Source organism: Mya arenaria, chromosome 15, assembly GCF_026914265.1.
Source record: "Mya arenaria isolate MELC-2E11 chromosome 15, ASM2691426v1".
Lineage (NCBI taxonomy): Eukaryota > Metazoa > Mollusca > Bivalvia > Myida > Myidae > Mya > Mya arenaria.
In genome coordinates, this window is record NC_069136.1 from 38,132,081 (window position 1) to 38,159,817 (window position 27,737).

At 34.6% G+C, this 27,737-nt stretch overlaps 1 protein-coding gene across 2 annotated transcripts in view; it reads left to right on the forward strand.

Moving 5' to 3' along the window:
* The first annotated feature begins 22,316 nt into the window (after window positions 1–22,316).
* Window positions 22,317–27,737, forward strand: part of LOC128219532 (golgin subfamily A member 6-like protein 22) — a 24,038-nt gene continuing 18,617 nt past the window's right edge. Inside the window, exons 1-2 of one of the 2 annotated variants that reach the window (XM_052927348.1) lie at window positions 22,317–22,404; window positions 22,660–22,689. The gene's annotated coding sequence lies outside the window, so the exon portion shown is untranslated. Of the gene's footprint in view, window positions 22,405–22,547; window positions 22,690–27,737 lie in introns of those variants that run through there. The other variant, XM_052927347.1, reaches the window with a different exon arrangement.

Here is a 27,737-nt window from a genome sequence, read left to right on the forward strand (position 1 = left end):
ATTGCATGGCTGCAATGTTATGTAACAGTACTTCAACAAGGTAATGTAATTGCATCGCTGCAATGTTATGTAACTGTACATCAACAAGGTAATGTAATTGCATGGCTGCAATGTATTGTAACTGTACTACAACAAGGTAATGTAATTGCATCGCTGCAATGTTATGTAACAGTACTTCAACAAGGTAATGTAATTGCATGGCTGCAATGTATTGTAACTGTACTACAACAAGGTAATGTAATTGCATGGCTACAATGTATTGGCACTGTACTACAACAAGGTAATGTAATTGCATGGCTGCAATGTATTGTAACAGTACTACAACAAGGTAATTAATTGCATGGCTGCAATGTATTGGCACTGTACTACAACAAGGTAATGTAATTGTATGGCTGCAATGTATTGTAACTGTACTACAACAAGGTAATGTAATTGCATGGCTGCAATGTATTGTCACTGTACTACAACAAGGTAATGTAATTGCATGGCTGCAATGTATTGTAACTGTACTACAACAAGGTAATGTAATTGCATGGCTGCAATGTATTGGCACTGTACTACAACAAGGTAATGTAATTGTATGGCTGCAATGTATTGTAACTGTACTACAACAAGGTAATGTAATTGCATGGCTGCAATGTATTGTAACTGTACTTCCACAAGGTAATGTAATTGCATGGCTGCAATGTATTGTAACTGTACTTCCACAAGGTAATGTAATTGCATGGCTGCAATGTATTGTAACTGTACTTCCACAAGGTAATGTAATTGCATGGCTGCAATGTATTATAACTGTACTTCCACAAGGTAATGTAATTGCATGGCTGCAATGTATTGTAACTGTACTACAACAAGGTAATGAATTGCATGGCTGCAATGTATTGGCACTGTACATCAACAAGGTAATGTAATTGCATGGCTGCAATGTATTGTAACTGTACTTCAACAAGGTAATGTAATTGCATGGCTGCAATGTATTGGCACTGTACTACAACAAGGTAATGTAATTGTATGGCTGCAATGTATTGTAACTGTACTACAAGAAGGTAATGTAATTGCATGGCTGCAATGTATTGTAACTGTACTTCAACAAGGTAATGTAATTGCATGGCTGCAATGTATTGTAACTGTACTTCAACAAGGTAATGTAATTGCATGGCTGCAATGTATTGTAACTGTACTTCAACAAGGTAATGTAATTGCATGGCTGCAATGTATTGTAACTGTACTTCAACAAGGTAATGTAATTGTATGGCTGCAATGTATTGTAACTGTACTACAACAAGGTAATGTAATTGCATGGCTGCAATGTATTGTAACTGTACTACAACAAGGTAATGTAATTGCATGGCTGCAATGTATAATAACTGTACTTCAACAAGGTAATGTAATTGCATGGCTGCAATGTATTGTAACTGTACTACAACAAGGTAATGTAATTGCATGGCTGCAATGTATTGTAACTGTACTTCAACAAGGTAATGTAATTGCATGGCTGCAATGTATTGTAACTGTACTTCAACAAGGTAATGTAATTGTATGGCTGCAATGTATTGTAACTGTACTTTAACAAGGTAATGTAATTGCATGGCTGCAATGTATTGTAACTGTACTACAACAAGGTAATGTAATTGCATGGCTGCAATGTATTGGCACTGTACTACAACAAGGTAATGTAATTGTATGGCTGCAATGTATTGTAACTGTACTACAACAAGGTAATGTAATTGCATGGCTGCAATGTATTGTAACTGTACTTCAACAAGGTAATGTAATTGCATGGCTGCGATGTATTGGCACTGTACTACAACAAGGTAATGTAATTGTATGGCTGCGATGTATTGGCACTGTACTACAACAAGGTAATGTAATTGCATGGCTGCGATGTATTGTAACTGTACTACAACAAGGTAATGTAATTGCATGGCTGCAATGTATTGTAACTGTACTACAACAAGGTAATGTAATTGCATGGCTGCAATGTATTGTAACTGTACTACAACAAGGTAATGTAATTGCATGGCTGCAATGTATTGGCACTGTACTACAACAAGGTAATGTAATTGCATGACTGCAATGTATTGTAACTGTACTTCCACAAGGTAATGTAATTGCATGACTGCAATGTATTGTAACTGTACTACAACAAGGTAATGTAATTGCATGGCTGCAATGTATTGGCACTGTACTACAACAAGGTAATGTAATTGTATGGCTGCAATGTATTGTAACTGTACTACAACAAGGTAATGTAATTGCATGGCTGCAATGTATTGGCACTGTACATCAACAAGGTAATGTAATTGTATGGCTGCAATGTATTGTAACTGTACTACAACAAGGTAATGTAATTGCATGGCTGCAATGTATTGTAACTGTACTACAACAAGGTAATTAATTGCATGGCTGCAATGTATTGGCACTGTACTACAACAAGGTAATGTAATTGCATGGCTGCAATGTATTGTAACTGTACTACAACAAGGTAATGTAACTGTATGGCTGCAATGTACTGTAACTGTACTTCCACAAGGTAATGTAATTGCATGACTGCAATGTATTGTAACTGTACTACAACAAGGTAATGTAATTGCATGGCTGCAATGTATTGGCATTGTACTACAACAAGGTAATGTAATTGTATGGCTGCAATGTATTGTAACTGTACTACAACAAGGTAATTAATTGCATGGCTGCAATGTATTGGCACTGTACTACAACAAGGTAATGTAATTGCATGGCTGCAATGTATTGTAACTGTACTACAACAAGGTAATGTAATTGCATGGCTGCAATGTATTGGCACTGTACTACAACAAGGTAATGTAATTGTATGGCTGCAATGTATTGTAACTGTACTACAACAAGGTAATGTAATTGCATGGCTGCAATGTACTGTAACTGTACTTTAACAAGGCAATGTAATTGTATGCCTGCAATGTATTGTAACTGTACTTCAACAAGGTAATGTAATTGCATGGCTGCAATGTATTGTAACTGTACATCAACAAGGTAATGTTATTGCATGGCTGCAATGTATTGTAACTGTACTTCAACAAGGTAATGTAATTGTATGGCTGCAATGTTATGTAACTGTACATCAACAAGGTAATGTAATTGCATCGCTGCAATGTTATGTAACAGTACTTCAACAAGGTAATGTAATTGCATCGCTGCAATGTTATGAAACAGTACTTCAACAAGGTAATGTAATTGCATGGCTGCAATGTATTGTAACTGTACTACAACAAGGTAATGTAATTGCATGGCTGCAATGTTATGTAACAGTACTTCAACAAGGTAATGTAATTGCATCGCTGCAATGTTATGTAACAGTACTTCAACAAGGTAATGTAATTGCATGGCTGCAATGTATTGTAACTGTACTACAACAAGGTAATGTAATTGCATGGTTGCAATGTATTGTAACTGTACATCAACAAGGTAATGTTATTGTATGGCTGCAATGTATTGTAACTGTACTTCAACAAGGTAATGTAATTGCATGGCTGCAATGTATTGTAACTGTACTTCAACAAGGTAATGTAATTGTATGGCTGCAATGTATTGTAACTGTACTACAACAAGGTAATGTAATTGCATGGCTGCAATGTATTGGCACTGTACTACAACAAGGTAATGTAATTGTATGGCTGCAATGTATTGTAACTGTACTACAACAAGGTAATGTAATTGCATGGCTGCAATGTATTGTAACTGTACTTCAACAAGGTAATGTAATTGCATGGCTGCGATGTATTGGCACTGTACTACAACAAGGTAATGTAATTGTATGGCTGCGATGTATTGGCACTGTACTACAACAAGGTAATGTAATTGCATGGCTGCGATGTATTGTAACTGTACTACAACAAGGTAATGTAATTGCATGGCTGCAATGTATTGTAACTGTACTACAACAAGGTAATGTAATTGCATGGCTGCAATGTATTGTAACTGTACTACAACAAGGTAATGTAATTGCATGGCTGCAATGTATTGGCACTGTACTACAACAAGGTAATGTAATTGCATGACTGCAATGTATTGTAACTGTACTTCCACAAGGTAATGTAATTGCATGACTGCAATGTATTGTAACTGTACTACAACAAGGTAATGTAATTGCATGGCTGCAATGTATTGGCACTGTACTACAACAAGGTAATGTAATTGTATGGCTGCAATGTATTGTAACTGTACTACAACAAGGTAATGTAATTGCATGGCTGCAATGTATTGGCACTGTACATCAACAAGGTAATGTAATTGTATGGCTGCAATGTATTGTAACTGTACTACAACAAGGTAATGTAATTGCATGGCTGCAATGTATTGTAACTGTACTACAACAAGGTAATTAATTGCATGGCTGCAATGTATTGGCACTGTACTACAACAAGGTAATGTAATTGCATGGCTGCAATGTATTGTAACTGTACTACAACAAGGTAATGTAACTGTATGGCTGCAATGTATTGTAACTGTACTTCCACAAGGTAATGTAATTGCATGACTGCAATGTATTGTAACTGTACTACAACAAGGTAATGTAATTGCATGGCTGCAATGTATTGGCATTGTACTACAACAAGGTAATGTAATTGTATGGCTGCAATGTATTGTAACTGTACTACAACAAGGTAATTAATTGCATGGCTGCAATGTATTGGCACTGTACTACAACAAGGTAATGTAATTGCATGGCTGCAATGTATTGTAACTGTACTACAACAAGGTAATGTAATTGCATGGCTGCAATGTATTGGCACTGTACTACAACAAGGTAATGTAATTGTATGGCTGCAATGTATTGTAACTGTACTACAACAAGGTAATGTAATTGCATGGCTGCAATGTACTGTAACTGTACTTTAACAAGGCAATGTAATTGTATGCCTGCAATGTATTGTAACTGTACTTCAACAAGGTAATGTAATTGCATGGCTGCAATGTATTGTAACTGTACATCAACAAGGTAATGTTATTGCATGGCTGCAATGTATTGTAACTGTACTTCAACAAGGTAATGTAATTGTATGGCTGCAATGTTATGTAACTGTACATCAACAAGGTAATGTAATTGCATCGCTGCAATGTTATGTAACAGTACTTCAACAAGGTAATGTAATTGCATCGCTGCAATGTTATGAAACAGTACTTCAACAAGGTAATGTAATTGCATGGCTGCAATGTATTGTAACTGTACTACAACAAGGTAATGTAATTGCATGGCTGCAATGTTATGTAACAGTACTTCAACAAGGTAATGTAATTGCATCGCTGCAATGTTATGTAACAGTACTTCAACAAGGTAATGTAATTGCATGGCTGCAATGTATCGTAACTGTACTACAACAAGGTAATGTAATTGCATGGTTGCAATGTATTGTAACTGTACATCAACAAGGTAATGTTATTGTATGGCTGCAATGTATTGTAACTGTACTTCAACAAGGTAATGTAATTGCATGGCTGCAATGTATTGTAACTGTACTTCAACAAGGTAATGTAATTGCATGGCTGCAATGTATTGTAACTGTACTACAACAAGGTAATGTAATTGCATCGCTGCAATGTTATGTAACAGTACTTCAACAAGGTAATGTAATTGCATGGCTGCAATGTATTGTAACTGTACTTCAACAAGGTAATGTAATTGCATGGCTGCAATGTATTGTAACTGTACTTCAACAAGGTAATGTAATTGCATGGCTGCGATGTATTGTAACTGTACTTCAACAAGGTAATGTAATTGCATGGCTGCAATGTATTGTAACTGTACATCAACAAGGTAATGTAATTGTATGGCTGCAATGTATTGTAACTGTACATCAACAAGGTAATGTTATTGCATGGCTGCGATGTATTGTAACTGTACTTCAACAAGGTAATGTAATTGTATGGCTGCGATGTATTGTAACTGTACTTCAACAAGGTAATGTAATTGCATCGCTGCAATGTTATGTAACAGTACTTCAACAAGGTAATGTAATTGCATGGCTGCAATGTATTGTAACTGTACTTCAACAAGGTAATGTTATTGTATGGCTGCAATGTATTGTAACTGTACTTCAACAAGGTAATGTAATTGCATGGCTGCGATGTATTGTAACTGTACTTCAAAAAGGTAATGTAATTGCATGGCTGCAATGTATTGTAACTGTACATCAACAAGGTAATGTAATTGTATGGCTGCAATGTATTGTAACTGTACATCAACAAGGTAATGTTATTGCATGGCTGCGATGTATTGTAACTGTACATCAACAAGGTAATGTTATTGCATGGCTGCGATGTATTGTAACTGAACTTCTACAAGGTAATGTAATTGCATGGCTGCAATGTATTGTAACTGTACTACAACAAGGTAATGTAATTGCATGGCTGCAATGTATTGTAACTGTACATCAACAAGGTAATGTAATTGTATGGCTGCGATGTATTGTAACTGTACTTCAACAAGGTAATGTTATTGTATGGCTGCGATGTATTGTAACTGTACTTCAACAAGGTAATGTAATTGTATGGCTGCGAGGTATTGTAACTGTATATCAACAAGGTAATGTAATTGCATGGCTGCAATGTATTGTAACTGTACTACAACAAGGTAATGTAATTGCATGGCTGCAATGTATTGTAACTGTACTACAACAAGGGAATGTAATTGTATGGCTTCGATGTATTGGAACTGTACTTCCACAAGGTAATGTATTTGCATGGCTGCGATGTATTGTAACTGTACTTCAACAAGGTAATTTAATTGTATGGCTGCAATGTATTGTAACTGTACTTCAACAAGGTAATGTAATTGTATGGCTGCGATGTATTGTAACTGTACTTCCACAAGGTAATGTAATTGCATGGCTGCAATGTATTGTAACTGTACTTCCACAAGGTAATGTAATTGCATGACTGCAATGTATTGTAACTGTACTACAACAAGGTAATGTAATTGCATGGCTGCAATGTATTGTAACTGTACTTCCACAAGGTAATGTAATTGCATGGCTGCAATGTATTGTAACTGTCCTTCCACAAGGTAATTAATTGCATGGCTGCAATGTATTGTAACTGTCCTTCCACAAGGTAATGTAATTGTATGCCTGCAATGTATTGTAACTGTACTTCAACAAGGTAATGTAATTGCATGCCTGCAATGTATTGTAACTGTACATCAACAAGGTAATGTAATTGTATGGCTGCGATGTATTGTAACTGTATATTAACAAGGTAATGTAATTGCATGGCTGCAATTTGTTGTAACTGTACTACAACAAGGTAATGTAATTGCATGGCTGCAATGTATTGTAACAGTACTTTAACAAGGTAATGTAATTGCATGGCTGCAATGTATTGTAACTGTACATCAACAAGGTAATGTAATTGCATGGCTGCGATGTATTGTAACTGTATAACAACAAGGTAATGTAATTGCATGGCTGCAATGTATTGTAACTGTACTACAACAAGGTAATGTAATTGCATGGCTGCAATGTATTGTAACTGTACTTCAACAAGGTAATGTAATTGCATGGCTGCAATGTATTGTAACTGTACATCAACAAGGTAATGTAATTGCATGGCTGCGATGTATTGTAACTGTATATCAACAAGGTAATGTAATTGCATGGCTGCAATGTATTGTAACTGTACTACAACAAGGTAATGTAATTGCATGGCTGCAATGTATTGTAACTGTACTTTAACAAGGTAATGTAATTGCATGGCTGCAATGTACTGTAACTGTACTTCCACAAGGTAATGTTATTGTATGGCTGCAATGTACTGTAACTGTACATCAACAAGGTAATGTTATTGTATGGCTGCAATGTATTGTAACTGTTCTTCAACAAGGTAATGAAATTGCATGGCTGCAATATATTGTAACTGTACTTCCACAAGGTAATGTAATTGCATGGCTGCAATGTATTGTAACTGTACTTCCACAAGGTAATGTAATTGCATGGCTGCAATGTATTGGCACTGTACGCCAACAATGAATTGCAGTTGTTTTCACTTCAAAGTATTACAACTGCGTGACTTATGCTGATACTTTGTCGTGTTTTGTGCTTTGTTGTCAATATCAGTCAAATATTTTGAATATTTTTACTATTTACTTAAATTATTAATACCTTGTATCGATATAACTATATCAACAACAACAACTGACGGATATTGATTTTGTGAAAAGACGTGGCACCCTTGCAGATTATGTTTTTACTTGCCTCTTCCATTCGATCTGTGATGTCCTGTCGTGTGTAGTACAAGGAAAACCTTTTATGATCAATCTATTTAATCAGACAAACAAAGAAAAATAAAAAAACACCATTTAAATAATGATATTTGAATGATTTCAGCGTTTATGTTTTATAAATGACAGTTGGTACCATTAATTAAATTGTTGAAAAGTAATATCGAACTTCAAACAGCGGTACATATATTTTGCCAAACAGTTATCCCACATGTCATGTGATAATGACCGAAGACACGTGTCGTCATTACAAAATTGCAATTTGCTTAAATTTTACAAAGGATAGTTTATTGTTAATTTTAAAAACAACGGCAATAATGGAAAATCATAAAATATTGCACAAAAACGTTTAAAATCCATTTTTAAAAAAGACATACATGTTTTCCTGACATACAGCTATATTTACCTATGTGGTGGCAGAGATCTGCCTGCTGGTCAAGGGAGGTCACTGCGTATGAGTTTGAGGTTATATAATACTGCTTGTCTCTATAATACTTGTATTTGATTCATAAGTGAGTCGCAAACTGGCTTTAGAAAAAGGTGATTCTGTTTTCGACTATATCTGAAAGGAAAATAATCATCAAAACAAGGTGATATATTTTACATGTGTATTGGTTGTATAGAAACAAGTTATTTTAACACAGTTCTCTTATATATGCATATGTGTATCTTTTTGTATTTCATTTGATATTTGCCTTGTATCATGTATAATGGGCCGGAGGTCTTTTATTTCAATAGATGTTCGTTCCTTCGATCATTTAAATATGCTTTTAGGGGATCGGTATACTGGTTGGAAACTCCGCTGGGTTGTGGTTGAAGGATATAATTGGCTGGCACTGGATGTACATCCTCGCTGGCACCATGGACGCTGCAGGTCAGCACCTATTATTAGTTTCAGAAGCATTTGAACTCGAACAAAACTATATACATTTATGATAAACTTGTCCGGGAACGTTGCATTAAAAACAGGTACATAGACTTAGTACTGGTGATATACAACATCAGAAACAACATAAAAAACGGGGCTCCTCAAGATATAACTTTACTTTTCTCAGCTCCACAATACAAATGAAAATAGTAGTTGGATACCATTCCCTCTTTCCTCTCAAACCTGTATAACCAATAGCTACATAGATCTGGGTCCCTTTTATCACAAACTGAAAGAATTTTCTTAATATTGACTTAATCTGCCGGGCTAAGTCTCTTGCAAGGCTGAAGTGAGATGAAACATTCACCTTCTGCTGTATGAGTAGGGACAAATCCAGTTGACCACAAACTTAAAACTATTTTTTTGGTCCCAACAAAGATAAAACCGATACACATGACACATATTCAATTCCATATGAAGCCTACATGGCAATAAGAAAAATAAAGTGCATGTACATATCAATCAGAAATGTTCGTAGATTTTATCGAGGACATGCATATCAGTGTGTTCAAATGCAATTTTGATTAATGCTGCTGGCAGAGTACCCATATTCGCAATGTCTGAAGTTTTAGTTTAGACTAAGGCAAATATTAATTAATTTTGTTATAATTGATCTTACATAAGTAAGGATGGTAAAAATTGCTATGTCTGTCATAAATAATCTGTTCTACGCTCAGGCAAACATCTTTTGTCGAAATAAACTATGTTATATATATTTTGAAACATCTAAGAATTCAATTAATGAGCTTATCTACACAGAATATGAAAACTACTGTTACATATTCACGCGCATTATATGTGGTAATACTATTCAATGAATGAGATTATCATCAGAACAGGGACTATTTTCTTTCCGAAATTCAATTTCATGCTTGGTTGACGGAAAGATCATTTGGCATCTCGCTCATATTCAGTGGGGTACCACATAATTGAGCGCAGACTTTATAGACTTAAAAAGAAGTACCGTTGGTAACACCCGCATATTGAGAAAAAATGGATTTCACTGTCATCCCAGGAAGAAAAGGGTGAACACAATCCTTGTTAGCTTGCCGTCGGGAATAACTTTCCAGAAAGAGCATCTCCTCTATCACACAATCAATACCACAGTAATAGTACACGCATGATTAGCCTAACACGAAAATTATAGAAAAAAAATCATTTTGTTTTATTAAAAAGCGCATTGATAATGAAGCTATAGCCTTCCTATTCAAAGGGACGCAACTAATGAAAGTGGACTGCCGAAGCAGTCACCACCCATTTCAGATAAAAACAAGCAACACTTGTGCAACAACTTCTCAGGGATTTTGTCTTGTATGCATACCTGGAAAGTTTTCTTTATGTCTACGTTATTATATGTTTCAGTTTTAAACTAACAGAACGAACTCAGCTGTTTTAAGTTTAACTCTAGATTCTAGCCATTAACAAACAAAGCTCTTGCTGAATGTAAATTAAAGTAGTGTTACAACTGAATGACCATAAATCTATGCCTTAAAATATGAATCCATTTTGTCATGTCTTTTGTTTAACGGTCTCTATATATTGGTTAAATGGACGATAACTTTTTTTTCACCGTTTGTCTGAATATTGTTTTAATGAACAATGTTTTTTAGCGATTGTCTGTACACAATGGTTCAATGAACAATGCCTTTTGTTTCAGACTTCTCCTGTACACAGTGATTCAATAAACAATGAGTTGTGTTTCAGACTTCTCTTGTACACAATGTCTCAATGAACAATGGCGTTTGTTTCAGACTTATCTTGTACACAATGGCTCAATGAACAATGGCGTTTGTTTCAGACTTCTCCTGTACACAATGGTTCAATGAACAATGCCTTTTGTTTCAGACTTCTCCTTTACACAATGGCTCAATGAACAATGCCTTTTGTTTCAGACTTCTCCTGTACACAATGGCTCAATGAACAATGCCTTTTATTTCAGACTTCTCCTGTACACAATGGCTCAATGAACAATGGCGTTTGTTTCAGACTTCTCCTGTACACAATGGCTCAATGAACAATGCCTTTTGTTTCAGACTTCTCCTGTACACAATGGCTCAATGAACAATGGCGTTTGTTTCAGACTTCTCCTGTACACAATGGCTCAATGAACAATGCCCTTTGTTTCAGACTTCTCCTGTACACAATGGCCCAATAAACAATGACTTTTGTTTCAGACTTCTCCTTTACACAGTGGCTCAATGAACAATGATTTTTGTTTCTGGCATCTTCTGTACACAGTGGCTCAATGAACAATGATTTTTTTTTTGGCATCTTCTGTACACAGTGGCTCAATGAACAATGATTTTTGTTTCTGGCATCTTCTGTACACAGTGGCTCAATGAAAAACTACTTTTGTGTCAACGTTCGCCGGTACACTGTGATTTAATAAACTGTCAGCTTTGTTTCAGCGTTCGCCTGTACACTCTGGTCTTATTAACAATGAATGTGTTTCAGCTTTCGTCTGTACAATGGCGGCCAATGAACAATTACTTTTGTTTTAGCGTGTGTCTGTTCATTGTTGTTCAAAGAACAATTACTTGTCCGTACACTGACGTCCAACGAACACTGACTTATGCTTTAACGTTCGTCTGTACAATGTTGTCCAATGAGTAATGACTTTGTTTCAGTATTAGTCTGCACACTATGTTTAATTATCACTGATTTTGTTTTGAGCGTTCGTCTGCACACTGGTGTTAAATGACCATGATTTTGGTTCAGCGTTCATCTGAACACTGGTGTTTAATGATCCTGATTTTGGTTCAGCGGTCGTCTGCTCACTGTGTTTAATGAATACTGACATTCTTTCAGCTTTCGTCTGCACACAAGTTTTTATTGATCCCTCATTTTGTTTCAGCGTTCGTCTGCCGATGTGGTTTAATGATCAATGACTTTGTTTCACGATGTGGTTTAATGATCAATGACTTTGTTTCAGCTTGTGTCTGCACACCGTGGTTTTATGATTCCTGATATTGTTTTAGCGTGTTGCTGCACACTAAGTTTTAAAAATCAATTCAAGTTCGTCTGCACATTATGGTTCAATCATAAATGTCTTTGTTTCAACGATTGTCTGCACACTGCTGTTCAATTATCAATGCCTTTGTTTCAGCGTTCGTCTGCACACTGTTGTTCAAATTTCAATGCCTTTGTTTCAGCGTTCGTCTGTACATTGTTGTTCAATTTTCAATGCCTTTGTTTCAGCGTTCGTCTGCACATTGTTGTTCAATTTTTAATACCTTTGTTTCAGCGTTCGTCTGCACATTGTTGTTCAATTATCAATGCCTTTGTTTCAGCGTTCGTCTGCACATTGTTGTTCAATTTTCAATGCCTTTGTTTCAGCATTCGTCTGCACACTGTGGTTCAATTATCAATGCATTTGTTTCAGCGTTCGTCTGCACACTGTTGTTCAATTTTCAATGCCTTTGTTTCAGCGTTCGTCTGCACACTGTGGTTCAATTATCAATGCCTTTGTTTCAGCGTTCGTCTGCACACTGCTGTTCAATTATCAATGCCTTTGTTTCAGCGTTCGTCTGCACACTGCTGTTTAATTATCAATGCCTTTGTTTCAGCGTTCGTCTGCACACTGCTGTTCAATTATCAATGCCTTTGTTTCAGCGTTCGTCTGCACACTGTGGTTTAATGGCAAGAACATTGATACTGACGACGATATTTAAATGGCACAGCCACGTCAGAGTATACCACATTGACCTTACTGACATACAAGAGGACGATGCTGCTGTTGTTGTTGGTGTAGTTCTTTGATGCTGTTGTTGATACTTCCTTGAAATAACAACAGCAAAAACAAAATCAAAAGGAGTCTAATTAAATTGCATTATATACGATGGTTGTGTAAATGTTCCTCTGTCATTCAGAATTAAATACGTGCCATGGAATCGATATTTTCAAATATGTTGCTCAAATATATAGCGGATTACATGACTACATGTATATAAAACCAATTACATTTTACTTACAGCTCGATTTAAGGAAATTCAATGAATATATTCAGAGTTGACTTTGATTTTATATGCACTGAAGGGGTCATCATATGAACTTTCTTAGGAAATTCAATTGATTAACTAAGAGTGAGAAATCGAATACAGATTTTATTTTTAAGAAGAAAAAACAGTCTATCATTTCAATTCTAAAGGTTTGTTTCAAAAATAGATTTTATCACAATACAGTTATGTTTATTTGAAAAAGGGATCGTAAGATACGATCATTGATAAGATGGGGTTATTTGGTCCACTTTATCATCGGGCGTACGACCAAATATAGTAAAATGAAGAATTTCAGTTAAATATTGAGTAAATGTAACAAATTAAAACTTTAACTTACAAAATCAAACGATATTTGCCCAAACCTTTATTAAAAGCTCTTATTTTCGAGACGGATATTAACACTCTTCAGAAATATCAATTTGAAAAAGAAATAAAACGTCGTAAGATAGCGTGTGTTGATAAAATGGGGGCCAACTTATTCAGTGTGTTTATACCACGTGATAAATTACGTCATAAATTCTTCTTCGGAAGGCAACATTTTACTTCGATTGAAGACTTAAAACAAAGAATAATCTTAACTATCTCTTTACCATTTTAATTGAAATTAAGTACAGTCTACGCCGCTTACGGAGCCCCGAATTCTGTGTTTACCAGAGTTAGATTGAGAGTTTAGTTTCTTCAAACACTTCTGCCGCCTGATGAAACTTTGTCAAACATTGTTTTTGAAAGAGGTTTGTCAACGTGTTTATGGCAACTAATCACCAAATCAAATTCAAGTATCAAAACGAAGGCGGGTCTCTTTAAGCTGCATCAAGGGCAGTAATGTCAGGTGCGTCCATGCTTACCGGTTCATTGTTTTCAGTGATAAACGTCCTCGATTCGGTGAGTATTACCACTGTTTTCTATATGTTTCAACGATAATTTTTAGAAACGACCCTGTGCACCGAATGTAGAGCAATTGCTCGTTTACGAAGACGCTTGTTTTAGATAAAAATAATGTCTGTATTAAAATATCTCGTGAAAACAATGCACGTTCTTACTAGGCTTCCCGACTCACTCAATGCATTTTTTGCTTCAAAACAACTATTTAATACCGTTCTCTTGCATACAAACCCCACCCGATGCTTTGTTTTGGACAATAACAGTATTGCTATTGTTTTCCGAATGCAGACAGCCACATTTGGAGTTAAATCGGCTCATTTACGAAAATTCTTGCTGGTTCATTCTGTACATTTTTAGAACCTAGGTTCATCCCAAATCTGGAAGATCTATGGCACACTGTATTTACCCGAAATACCAGTCGTTATGTTTTAGTTTTTCAAAAATATTTATTTTGTTAATTATTTAATTAAATAAGAGGGTGTACAGATATATAATTTATATTTTCAAGGAATAAAAGATGAAACGAAAAAAGAGATCAAACCTGAATCTAAATAGACAAAAAACAAGACGCTTTAAGGTAGTCCATATAAACGACGTAATTAATGAACTCTGCATACTTGATGATAAAATAAAAATAGAGGTTCTTTATATATTAAAGGCACTATACACCAGATTGGCACCAAAAAAGGTTGTTTTTTTCTGTAAAGAAATTCAGGACAAGTATTTAAAGAAATGTTTTACTCTCTCATAGCATTAATGTAGAAAAAAATCGAGTCGGAGACCGGGTTGGACCCGGTGTCGCCAAAATTGCAGTTCAGTGTGGTATCCACTGTGCTACGAAGGCTTACCCTAAACGGTTGGAATATTTAAGCTATATATACCTAACTTGGTTATAAAACGTGATGACATCGACTAGCGAATCACGCATTACGGGAATGAATTCCACTAGGAAGACATACCGAGTAATCTTTTTTAATTGAAAAAAATACATAATAAGTGCGAAAAATAAATTAATTTTGACCTATGTGGTATTCCTGTTAGTAAGTTTCAATGCATTGTACAAATCGATACGAAGTTTATGTCAGGTTTCGACAATTTTCTCTCTTTTTCGCTATTTCATCAACGGGGTCCTTTGAATTTGCTGAAGGAACAGCACGCTGAAGAGACAGTGGTGGGATACAAGGAAGTCCGGGTGCGATACCCTAGCTCTTTTTTCGAAGAGACCCCTTGGTTCTTTTACGTGCTCGGTGTAAAGCACCGACACACGTGGTACAACTTTCCTGGGTTAAACCAGTACTGAGCACACCTCTTTTCCAAGCGCTACCCTTTAAATGCCGAGCGCCAGGCAAGGGAGCTTCTCGTACCAATTTTTAACATCTTTTGGTATGACGCGGCCAGGGATCGAACCCACGACCTCCCGCTCCGTAGGCGGACGCTTAACCACTAGGCCACGGATAATGTAATAATGTAAGGTAGAATTGTGGATAATTTAAAACTACCTTTTTAGGAAATAGCAATGAAAAGGAACTAAAAGTTTACCTAAATAGTGTGCTATATGTTTACTTTGGCAATCGTAATAAAAAGGGAGACAACCTGGAGGAAACAGTCAACAATTTAAGGTCTTAAAACTGTTTTATGTTAAGACATAACCTTGTCTCGACTTACTATATAACCTCCAAAACTAATGACAGTTCTACTTTCAGTAGATAGCCCTGTCAGTGTGTGTATACCACGTGATAAAAAATGTCATAAACGCTACATCCGAAAACAAAATTTTGCTTCGAATGAAGACTTTTAACAAAGATAACTTTCCTAATTCTTCACCATTTTAAATTAAATATAGCGCAGTCTACGCCGCTAACGGAGTCCCGCCTTCGGTCGTTTACCAGTGTTTGATTGAGAGTTTAGTTTCATAAAACACTACGACACAATACGGCCGTCTGACAGAGCACTGTCAAAACATTATTTTGGAAACAGGTTTGTCGAAGTGTTTGTTGAAACTAATCACATTATCAAACTCCGGTAAAACAACGAAGGCGTGACTCCTTAGGTGGCATAGACTGCCCTTTGTTTCATTTAAAATGGTGTAGTGATTGAAAACTTATCTTCGATTTAAGTCTTCATTTTAAGCAAAAAGTTGCCTTCCGACGTAGCATATATGACGTAATTTATCACGAGGTATACCCACACTGCCTGTACAAAATTACCATTCTTAGACGTGCTTTAGGATGAATACATGAATTTAAAAAAAATCGACGCCTTTTATTCGTTATTTTAGTGTGTCATAGATCTTCAAGATTGGGGATGAACCTAGGTTCTAAAAATGTATAGAATGAACCAGCAAGCATTTTCGTAAATGAGCCAATTTAACTTCAAAAGTGGCTGTCTGCAACAATAAACAATAGCAATAGTGTTATTGTCCAAAACAAAGCATCGGGTGGGGTTTGTATGCAAGAGAACGCTATTAAATAGTTGTTTTGAAGCAAAAAATGCATTGAGTGAGTCGGGAAGCCTAGTAAGAACGTGCATTGTTTTCACGAGATATTTTAATATAGACATTATTTTAATCTAAAACAAGCGTCTTCGTAAACGAGCAATTGCTCTACATTCGGTGCACAGGGTCGTTTCTAAAAATTATCGTTGAAACATATAGAAAACAGTGGTAATACTCACCGAATCGAGGACGTTTATCACTGAAAACAATGAACCGGTAAGCATGGACGCACCTGATATTACTGCCCTTGTGCATAGTCTTCCCTTTGTTTCATTTAAAATGGTGAAGAAAAAGTAAAGTTACCTTTGTTTTCAGTCATCAGTCGAAGCAAAATGTTGCCTTCCGACGAAGTTTTTGTGACGTTATTTAGCATGTGGTATACACATAATGACTTACATTCTTTGAAAATGAAAGCAATATAAGCAGCTAAATATAATGAATAATGTTTAATTTCTAATTGTGTTCGTTAATAAATTGTCATGTTTGAATTGGTTTTGAGCGTATCTACATACATGAATAATATTTAATTTCCTATGGTGTGTGTTAATAAATTGATATGCTTGAATTCGTTTTGACAGTAGCTACATGTATGAATGATATTTCATTTTCTATGGTTTGTGTTAATATTAGATAAGTTTGGATTCGGATTGATCACAGCTAAATATGATATGAATGGTATTTAATTTTCTATTGTTTTTGTTAATAAATTGATATGTTAAGGTTTGTTTTGATCGCAGCTCAATATTAATGATATTTATTTTCCAATTGTGTTTGTTAATAATTTGATACGTTTGGATTTGCTTTAATCAATTTATATTCTATGCATATAGTGGACATTAAGGGCCGTAAATTTAGAAAAATAACTTCATCTTCCTGCTTCTAAAAAGAGATAGTCTTGGCTTTGGTAAGTTCATTTATGTAGAGGGAACCAAAATAACAGGTAAAATTCTCTAAAATCTCTATTTTGTTTTCAATTGAATCTAAGAACGATATAGCTAATCGGATTACGTGTTATTCATAACTGACAATGATCATTCGTCAATGATGTATGACCATAAGATTGACTTATATTGAACATTACATATTGAATACCACCCCTGGGAACTGGGTTGTTACTCATTAGTACCTATTAGCGACAAATGTTTACAAAATTGTTAACTGAAGTATGCTTACGTAGTGCTTGTCATAGTGTGTTTTGCTTATTTATTTATTTTTGTAAAAGAAGTCTTTTTCATGAATATAAATGTATAGAAAAATGTAAAATTGTTTTAAAGGAATTTGAAGATCGCGCATGCGCAGCAGTCAGGTAAACTATAAATATATTACAAGCTGGGGTCCCAATCGCAAACATTATCAGTTCAAGCTAACAGTCATTCGGAACACCTCGTCCATTTTTCATCGTAAACAAACTCGGATGTATATGGACGGTTTACTGTATCAGAAATCTTTACATTTAACTACGTTGCAAGTAGATGGCATAGAAATTTCAATAGAGCAGTAAAACCTATTACCTTTACTCATGGGTGGAAATCTAAATTATTTATGCAATAATACACTTCACCGGCTATCAATTCAAACTTAGTAATGCAAAATGCACGTTCAAACACTAAAATTATTTAATACTATGTTTTTCAATTTTACAAACTAATTCTACAGATGTACCGGCATACATCCGAGGTTGTTTTCGATGGGGAAAAGCTGAGGATTTCCGATTGCGCAAATAGTCGCTCACGACAGCCTACGTTGGTTCCCCGCTTGTAGTGTATGCGCATTGATATTACAGGGAGGCTAAACAAAACTGTTTGCTATTGCGATAACTTAGGCGACTATTAAAGGAACTAGACACAAGATGGTCCAAAAATCGGCAAATGTAGTATTTCCTCAAAACAAGCCTTAGGCTAGTATTGTCCTTGCGAGCTTGAAGGAAGCCGATGATACGTCACTTTTTATGGCTAAAATAATAAAAGCAACAACTGTGTTGCTATCTAATCTGTGTTTCCCCGTTTAAAATAGCGCATACCGGTTTCCCAGTTTAAATCATATTTGTTCATGAGTAAAGATTAATATACCGACGCTATTTTTAAACTAACTGGGCTTTAGTGGTAGACAACCGTAGTAAAGTTGGAATTTGAAAAATGCGCAAAAACTGCGAAATATCCATGTGTCATATGCGATGAGTACACAACGATGTCAATTTTCTTTTTCACTTGCAATAGTATCATCTGGTGTCTAGTCCCTTTAAAAATGCACTCTAACAATTAATACAATTGTTTTAACTTACCGAAAAGGATGATTAAATATCGGAAAAAACGTCATTATGAATGATACCGTGTTTAGTTTAAAAGACAGGTGCAGCAAACACGGTATTTCTACATTATGAGGTAATAGTTAATCACTGTAAATCTTTTAAGACCCACCAGTCATTTAATATGTGTGCGTTTTAGCTATTAAATAAACGGTTACAGACTTGTTATCAGTTATTTATATTTTCCATAAATGTATTATTTAGGGAAATAGGTAAAGATTTATCGCTCAAAATGTATGCTTGTTATACATGTGTATGTACTGATTTTAATAGTGCCACTTTAAATAATATTAGAATTGAGTACAAGATTACCTCAAACAGAACAATGAAAACAAAGAATGCTCAGGTTTCATTTTTATTAGAAAGTATTAGCTACCCATTTGCTGTGTATCTGTGATAACTGTTTTCTCATTAAAATGGAGCAAATATTTTGACCTTTTGACAATTTGTATTTTAAAGGACCCCATTGGAAATAAGTTGTAAAACTTTATGGGTTATCCTGTGAAAATATACATGTCTTAATCTTAATGTTTTTGTCATTTTAATTGTAAGTCGTTATCATTTTGTGATAATATTTTCCTTTTGTGATAGTTTCATTCAATCAATCATAAATAACTAAACAGTTTATAGAGGTTAAACTTTGATTGTACTATTGTATTACTCTCTTATTATAACAGCATGGGACCAATAACAACAATCATTACTCCCAGTCATAACTTGACATATATATTGTACAAATAAAATGAAATGAAATGAAATTGCTCGATTTTTATCCCCGCCCACCCACTCTTTATTACTCTTTCCCCCCGCTCTTAAATATTATTGATTCAATAAAAAAAGTTGAACTTACGCCAATATTTGCGTATCTGTCCGGTACTCTCCGTGACAGGCGTTAATTCATACCTACGGGGTCGATCTATAACATTCACTTTTAAGGCCTAGTTGAAGCCTTCTATAAGTGACCCCCCCCCCTTTCCAAAGAAATAAAAATACAAAAAATAAATAAATAAACTGTGTATAGTACACAACCTCTGTTTATTGATCGTAATCTACTTGCCTTGATCCCTCTTATCAGATCTCTGATCTGAGTATCCTGATGTGCAGTTTTGAAAGTTTTATTATAGAAATGGACCCTAAATGGCCCTGAGCCAATAAACGAATACAAAGGAAATCGGCGCCTTCTGTGACACCAGTGCAATTAGCAGGAGATGCACAGTAGGGGATTATCATGCCTAATATCCTTAAACTAGGCCTTCAAAAATAGGAAATTTGTTACGATCGTCTTTGTGGTTCGTCTAGAAACACATGTGTATGGTCCCGTGAGAAAGAGTGTGAACACATATTCAACGGTGAAACAGTCATCTAAGAAAAAGAAAATGTGACCCATTTAAAACAAAATTGATGAAAACCTAGCTGTTGAATTGTATTGGCCTTGACGATGCTAGAAATGAAGCAGGCTTCCCGAAAAGTTCTGATTAGATTGCTCGAAATCTTAAAGGGGCTGTACTCCGTATGATTAAATAGCGGGAAAAAAAGAAAATTGTCGAAAACTGATATAAACTTGGCATCGATGTGTACAATGCATTTAAACTTACTAACTGAAGTACCACATAGTTTACAATTTATTTAAGTTTAGCAGTTATTTCGTATTTTTCCATTAAAAAAGATTACTGGGTATGTCGACCAGGTAGAAAAACTTATGTCCGTTTTGATCACAAGGGTTTCGGCGGTTGGTAAACCTGTTTCGAAAGTTTTCTTGAAGTAACAAATGAGTGGGTTTGTGTAGAGCTTCAACACCATGATGAAGCTTCTGCATATAGCCAGTATTTCTCATGCAGTTTCTTCAAAACAATGATACCGCAGATGGTCGGTTGCCTGTTTTATCTGAATGGTGCTTCGAGTCATGTGTTGGATCACATGGGGGGGGGGGGTACCCCAAAACCACAAGCGGTGGGGGAGAGGCACACCAAATACGCCCGAAATGCACCATTTTGAACTAGAAATTGTTAAATCCCTCCTGTCAAAACTTGAAACCAAGTTAAAATCGGTTCTGATACGGGGGCGCAAGTCAAAATGGTATGCCCCTTAGTTACTCCCCCTCTATAAAAATCCTGGATCCGCTCCTGAAACCCCCCTTCCAACACTTTACAATATTCGGTTCGAAAGAAGGGGCGCAAGTCAAAAGCTTACACTCCCAATATACGCCCCCTTCTAACAAAAATCCTGGATCCGCCCCTGAATACCCCCCTCCCAAAACTTTACAATATTCGGTTCGAAAGAACGGGCGCAAGTCAAAAGCTTACACTCCTATAATATGCCCTCTCTAACAAAAATCCTGGATCCGCCCCTGAATACCCCAAAACTTAACAATATTCGGTTCGAAAGAAGGGGCGCAAGTCAAAAGCTTACACTCCTAAAATACGCCCCTCTAACAAAAATCCTGGATCCGCCCCTGAATACCCCAAAACTTAACAATATTCGGTTCGAAAGAAGGGGCGCAATTCAAAATCATACATCCCTTAAATACGCCCCCTCTAACGTCAAAATCTGGATCCACCACTGTATTTGATTCGTGATATTAATTAAAATCAAACATATGTTAGACCGAGTCTTTGTCGAGACATTTCCGTTAACAAAATCTGCCAATTTAGTTTACTAATCCATTTAGAATTCTTCTGCTAAAAGCTCAGTAAAAACTACTTCTTTCGCGTATAACATGACTATTTTCTTAAACCATCCCTTTAAACTAATGTGCGGTTCTGATATGTATAAACAACCTTTTGAAGTCACTCAAAGATAATTGAGAATTGTAAACGTAAATATTTTTTCCATATATTTACTCATACTAATGACGTTCTCAGCCATTCACAATATTTTGATTAGGCCAAACCAAATTTGTGTTTTTTTTTTCCAATGACATTTCAAAAAATAGGGTTAACATTAGACTTAACATATGTTGAAAAATGGTTTAATGTGATTATCATAAATATGATTCCTAAGTATAAGAACTCTTAACGAATGAATATAACGCAAATTATTGAAAAACAAAAATAGTGAGCTTAGCTTAATTCTGTTATAAGGGACTTAAGAAGTTTTGAGAAATTGGGGCCAGCTTGTTTCGGAAACAAACCGACCTATATCGCTATTGTAGAAAGTTTTAAATTTAAAATGCTCAACATTTAACCTGTTCACTCATAAATGAACAATTTCTTTAGGAAATTACGAAAACAAATCCACATTACGGCAAAAAAATGGAAGCCGGGGGTTGGGAGGAAAACATAGGGTCGGTCGGGTTACTTGAAACAAACAATTATTTTTTAACGCCTTAGCCTTATAATGGGGCGTTCGATTTCTTGCTCGGGAGTGAGCGATTCTTTTAAATCGAACCAAAGTTTTACGCCAAATCTATTAAAATATAAGGTTTCTGATATTCTGTTTTGACGTATTTGCTACTATAAACTTGTCAGTGCTTAAGAATGCCGATCAACGATTATTTCTCATAATGTTGTTAAACCTTAAGGCATTGAGTTCAAACGAAGACCGGTAAGTTTAGTTAATAATTGTTATCTGAAAATAGATTTAATACGCACGGTAAATATTCAATCGAACATTATAATTGGACAAACGTTAAAATTTAAGTCGATACTAAATTGTAGAGTAGCACATTAGAGCATATGTTACAGCTATCGATCATTTCGGTTTAGGAAACAATCATTAAATGGCTTAAGTTCTGATTGCATGTTATATTTAATTAAACGGATTAAATGGGAAATTTGAGATTTTACTTTGTTTTCGTAGTCTATACCCGGGAAGAATAATTTTTCAAAGGTAAGACGGATTATGTATATAAATTTCTATTTATCTGTGATTTTGCTTTGCTATTCTGTTAAATCAATTTTTTATTGCCTTTATTCATGTCTTCGCATATGTTTTAAAGATGCACTTTTACTCCCAAATAAGATTTACTACATTTAATAATATTGTTCTAATATTCAAAAGGGGATGAATAAACGTCGAAAACAATGGTTATTATGAAGGATAGCGAGTTTAATTTGAAAGAAATGAGCATAAAACACCGTACTACTGCCGTATTAGACTATAGTAGATCACAGTAAATCTTTTAGCATTCAGCAATCATTTAATATTTTTGTACTCTCTGCTATTAAATACACGGTTACAATATTGTTATCAGTATTTAATATTTTTCATACATGTATTATTTAGTAAGTAGTTAAAGGTTTATCAGCCAAATTAATGTTTGTGATACATAAGTATGTATTGATTTCGAATATGAGTGTCACTTTAATTCCTATTAACATGAATATATGTTTAATGCGATATACAATGTTGAGTTGAATATTATGTTTAAAGAAAATAAATTAGATATATCTTTTTTATTTTTTTAATGTTTGGTACCAAATTCGATGTTTGTTTAGAATAATGAAAAACAAGCTGTGGTTTCAAGAAAGTATTTTTATAAAGTGCAGCACGGGTCAGCTGTTTTTTAAAGGGACTCGTACAGGCTTTATAGGGTCGGGTTCGCCAAAAAAAATGAAATGTGAAATAAGAACAAATGCTTGTTACAATAATAAAATTGTATTCTATTGTCAATAATTATTTAGAAATGTGATAGAAAATGATATTTTTTGCCGAAAAGCGATAGAAACACTATGGGCAATTGAAACAGTTTATTTATATTTTAGCTTACAAAATACTTCATATATAAAAGTGACACTCTTATTCAAAATCAATACATTCACATGTATAACAAACATGCATTTTGAGCGATAAACCTTTAACTACTTACTAAATACTTCATTTATAAAAAATATTAATCACTTAAAACAAGATTGTAACCATGTATTAAATCGCTGAAAACGCAAAACTATAAAATGATTGGTGAATGCTAAAAGATTAACTGTGATTTACTATCATCTCATAAGGTAGAAATATCATGTTTTCTTCACCTTTCTTTCAAATTTAACTCGGTATCCTTCATAAGAACCATTGTTTTTGACATTTATTCATCCTTTTTGGCATATTAAAACAATTGTATTAATTTTGGTAAATCGTATTTCGGAGTAAGAGTGCATCTTTAAATAATATTGAGTACCTTTTTATTAAGCATTTTTGTTTATAACGACACTAAACACTACTACCTTAACAAAACAAAAGCAACTATTCAGATATTTCACAATACAGTAATTGAATATCTGTGTGATTACGACGTTTACTAAGTGCAGAAGATACTAGTGTCTGGTGTAAAATGTTTTCATTTTAAAGTAAAAGCATGCTTACAATTTAACCAGTCTGTTAATTCAAAACATTAACACTCATCTCAACTCAAATGCAGGGACGGTATGCATAAAACATACTAAGTCATTTCCTAACTTATGTCATTTTCATATGTTAAGTACCTCATTTATCATTCGATCTAATAACTTCATAATAATTCTTTATTATCAAAAATTTGATTCAATATATATGCGAAAACATGTATACTTTTCTTTAATTTTACTAAAAGACTATTTTATTAAAAATAAATAAATAGGAAATTGACTTAAGTTAAGAAATGACTTAAGGTGTTTTTTAATACCGGCCCTAGGATTGATCCGTATGTAATGGGTAAATTGACTAAATTCTGAATGCTTTCAATGGGGTCTGGTGCCCTAATTTCTATACATAATATTGTGCCAGTTGGACTAAAAATAAGCAAAATATCAGGCTACCGGGATAATCCTGGGACGGTAATAATACAGCATCTTAAGTCGTTTCCTTACTTAAGTTCATTTCTTAAAATTTTCATAGACGAATTACAAGAAATGCACAAGTGTTTTGCTTAATTACGTTTAATGCAAATAATGTATTTAGGAAAGTCTTTATGTTTTATTTCATATGACTAAGGAAATACAAAACTTAGGAAAGTGACTCAAGTTAGGAATTGACTTTCATTTCCTATCTTAAGGCATTTCCTATCTTAAAGCATTTTCTATCTTAAGGCATTTCATTTCCTATCTTAAGTCATTTCCTATCTTAAGTCATAGCTTAAGTCATTTTCTATCTTAAGTCATTTCCTGTCTTAAGACATTACCTATCTTAAGTCATTTCCGATCTTAAGTCATTTCCTATCTTAATTCATTTCCTATTTTAAGTCATTTACTATCTCAAGGCATTACCTATCTTAAGTCATTTTATATTTTAAGTCATTTCCTATCTCAAGGCATAACCTATCTTAAGGCATTACCTATCTTAAGTCATTTTATATTTTAAGTCATTTCCGATCTTAAGTCATTTCCTATCTTAAGACATTACCTATCTTAAGTCATTTCCGATCTTAAGTCATTACCTATCTTAAGTCATTACCTATCTTAAGTCATTTCCGATCTTAAGTCATTACCTATCTTAAGTCATTTCCGATCTTAAGTCATTACCTATCTTAAGTCATTTCCGATCTTAAGTCATTTCCTATCTTAAGACATTACCTATCTTAAGTCATTTCCGATCTTAAGTCATTTCCTATCTTAAGTCATTTCCTATCTTAAGTCATTTCCTATCTTAAGACATTACCTATCTTAAGTCATTTCCTATCTTAAGTCATTACCTATCTTAAGGCATTTCCTATCTTAAGTCATTTCCTATCTTAAGTCATTTCCTATCTTAAGTCATTTCCTATCTTAAGTCATTTCCTATCTTAAGACATTTTATATTTTAAGTCATTTCCTATCTCAAGGCATTACCTATCTTAAGGCATTACCTAGCTTAAGTCATTTTATATTTTAAGTCATTTCCTATCTCAAGGTATTACCTATCTTAAGTCATTTTATATTTTAAGTCATTTCCGAACTTAAGTCATTTCCTATCTTAAGTCATTTCCTATCTTAAGTCATTTCCTATCTTAAGTCATTTCCTATCTCAAGGCATTACCTATCTTAAGTCATTTCCTATCTTAAGTCATTTCCTATTTTAAGTCATTTCCTATCTTAAGTCATTTCCTATCTTAAGTCATTTCCTATCTTAAGTCATTTCCTATCTCAAGGCATTACCTATCTTAAGTCATTTCCTATCTTAAGTCATTTCCTATTTTAAGTCATTTCCTATCTTAAGTCATTTCCTATCTTAAGGCATTACCTATCTTAAGGCATTTCCTATCTTAAGTCATTTCCTATCTTAAGTCATTTCCTATCTTAAGGCATTACCTATCTTAAGGCATTACCTATCTTAAGTCATTTCCTATCTTAAGTCATTTCCTACCTTAAGGCAATACCTATCTTAAGGCATTTCCTATCTTAAGTCATTTCCTATCTTCAGGCATTCTCTATCTTAAGACATTACCTATCTTAAGTCATTTCCTATCTTAAGTCATTTCCTATCTTAAGGCATTTCCTATCTTAAGTCATTTCCTATCTTAAGTCATTTCCTATCTTAAGTAATTTCCTATCTTAGGTCATTTCCTATCTTAAGGCATTTCCAATTTTAAGTCATTTTCTATCTTAAGGCATTACCTATCTTAAGTCATTTCCTATCTTCAGGCATTTCCTATCTTAAGGCATTACCTATCTTAAGGCATTTCCTATCTTCAGGCATTCTCTATCTTAAGTCATTTCCTATCTTCAGTCATTTCCTATCTTAAGGCATTTCCTATCTTCAGGCATTCCCTATCTTAAGGCATTCTCTATCTTAAGTCATTTTCCTAAGTAAAACACTGATCATATGATAGAATAATTTGATAATAACAGAAAAAACTTAAGCGTCATTGATGTGATTGGTTATGCATACTTTTATCTTAAAACACTTATACTTCTCTAATAATTTGACTATGAAAAAAAATAAGAAATCGACTTAAGTTAAGAATTGACTTAAAATGATTTATGAATTCCATCCCTGCAGTTTTCATTATTTTATTGACTTACACACGGAATAGACTCACCTTGACCTCTCTAAGAGCCATTTCGCTCCTAGTTTTGGAGGTTTTATTATAGTAAAGGACCCTAAATGCCCTGAGCTAATAAACAAAAACTCAGGAAATTGGCCCCTACTATGACACCAGTGCAATTAGCAGGAGATGCACAGCAGGGGATTATCATGCCAAACTTTCCTTACATTAGGCCTTTAAGTAGTTTCGTGATATTGGGTCAGGTATAAAATCGCTCATATTCTTCATGCAAAATGATTCGCTACATAACGCTAATGTAAACAGCATGGTTCATGCTTTGTACTGGAATTATTGGCATTTAATATCAGAAAAAAATGCATTCTGTGTGATTTCCCTGATCCACGCACTTATTAAACTCAATTTGCACTGGAAATGTATCTAACAAATGGTTCAGATTGTTACTAAATATGTAATTCATTTATTATTGTTGCTGTATTGTTGTATTCTAAGGGAGGGGATCGTTTGTTATTTCAGAATAGATTTTCCTACTAAAGGTTGCCACTTAACATAAAACACTTTGGTATCGCCTGAAGCCTGTGTCTCAAGTCTCACAACTCATGATTCAATCTGATTGAAGTTATGTCCCTTTGTGTACCGAACATGAGAGTTACCGTGCTCTTTTTATACTATCATGGTATTAAGAATGCTTTAACGTTAAATATAAACAGCTATAAAATCTCAACTCGAAATGAAAATATTTTACATGGCAAAACCAGGGGATGATCCAGGATTTAACGCGTGAGGGCGTTAATTAGGGCCCAAAGCTTTTTACTTGAGCCCCCCTTTACAATCGAAATTTATCTGCTTTAAATGGCAGGGGGGGGGGATAACCATTTCTTGTCCAAAATGGTTAATTTCGAGCGAATTTTATTCATAATCTGTTTCCTATATTGAAATAAAAAAGTAAATTGGGACGATTTTAAGGGTGGCACACGCTGGGTGC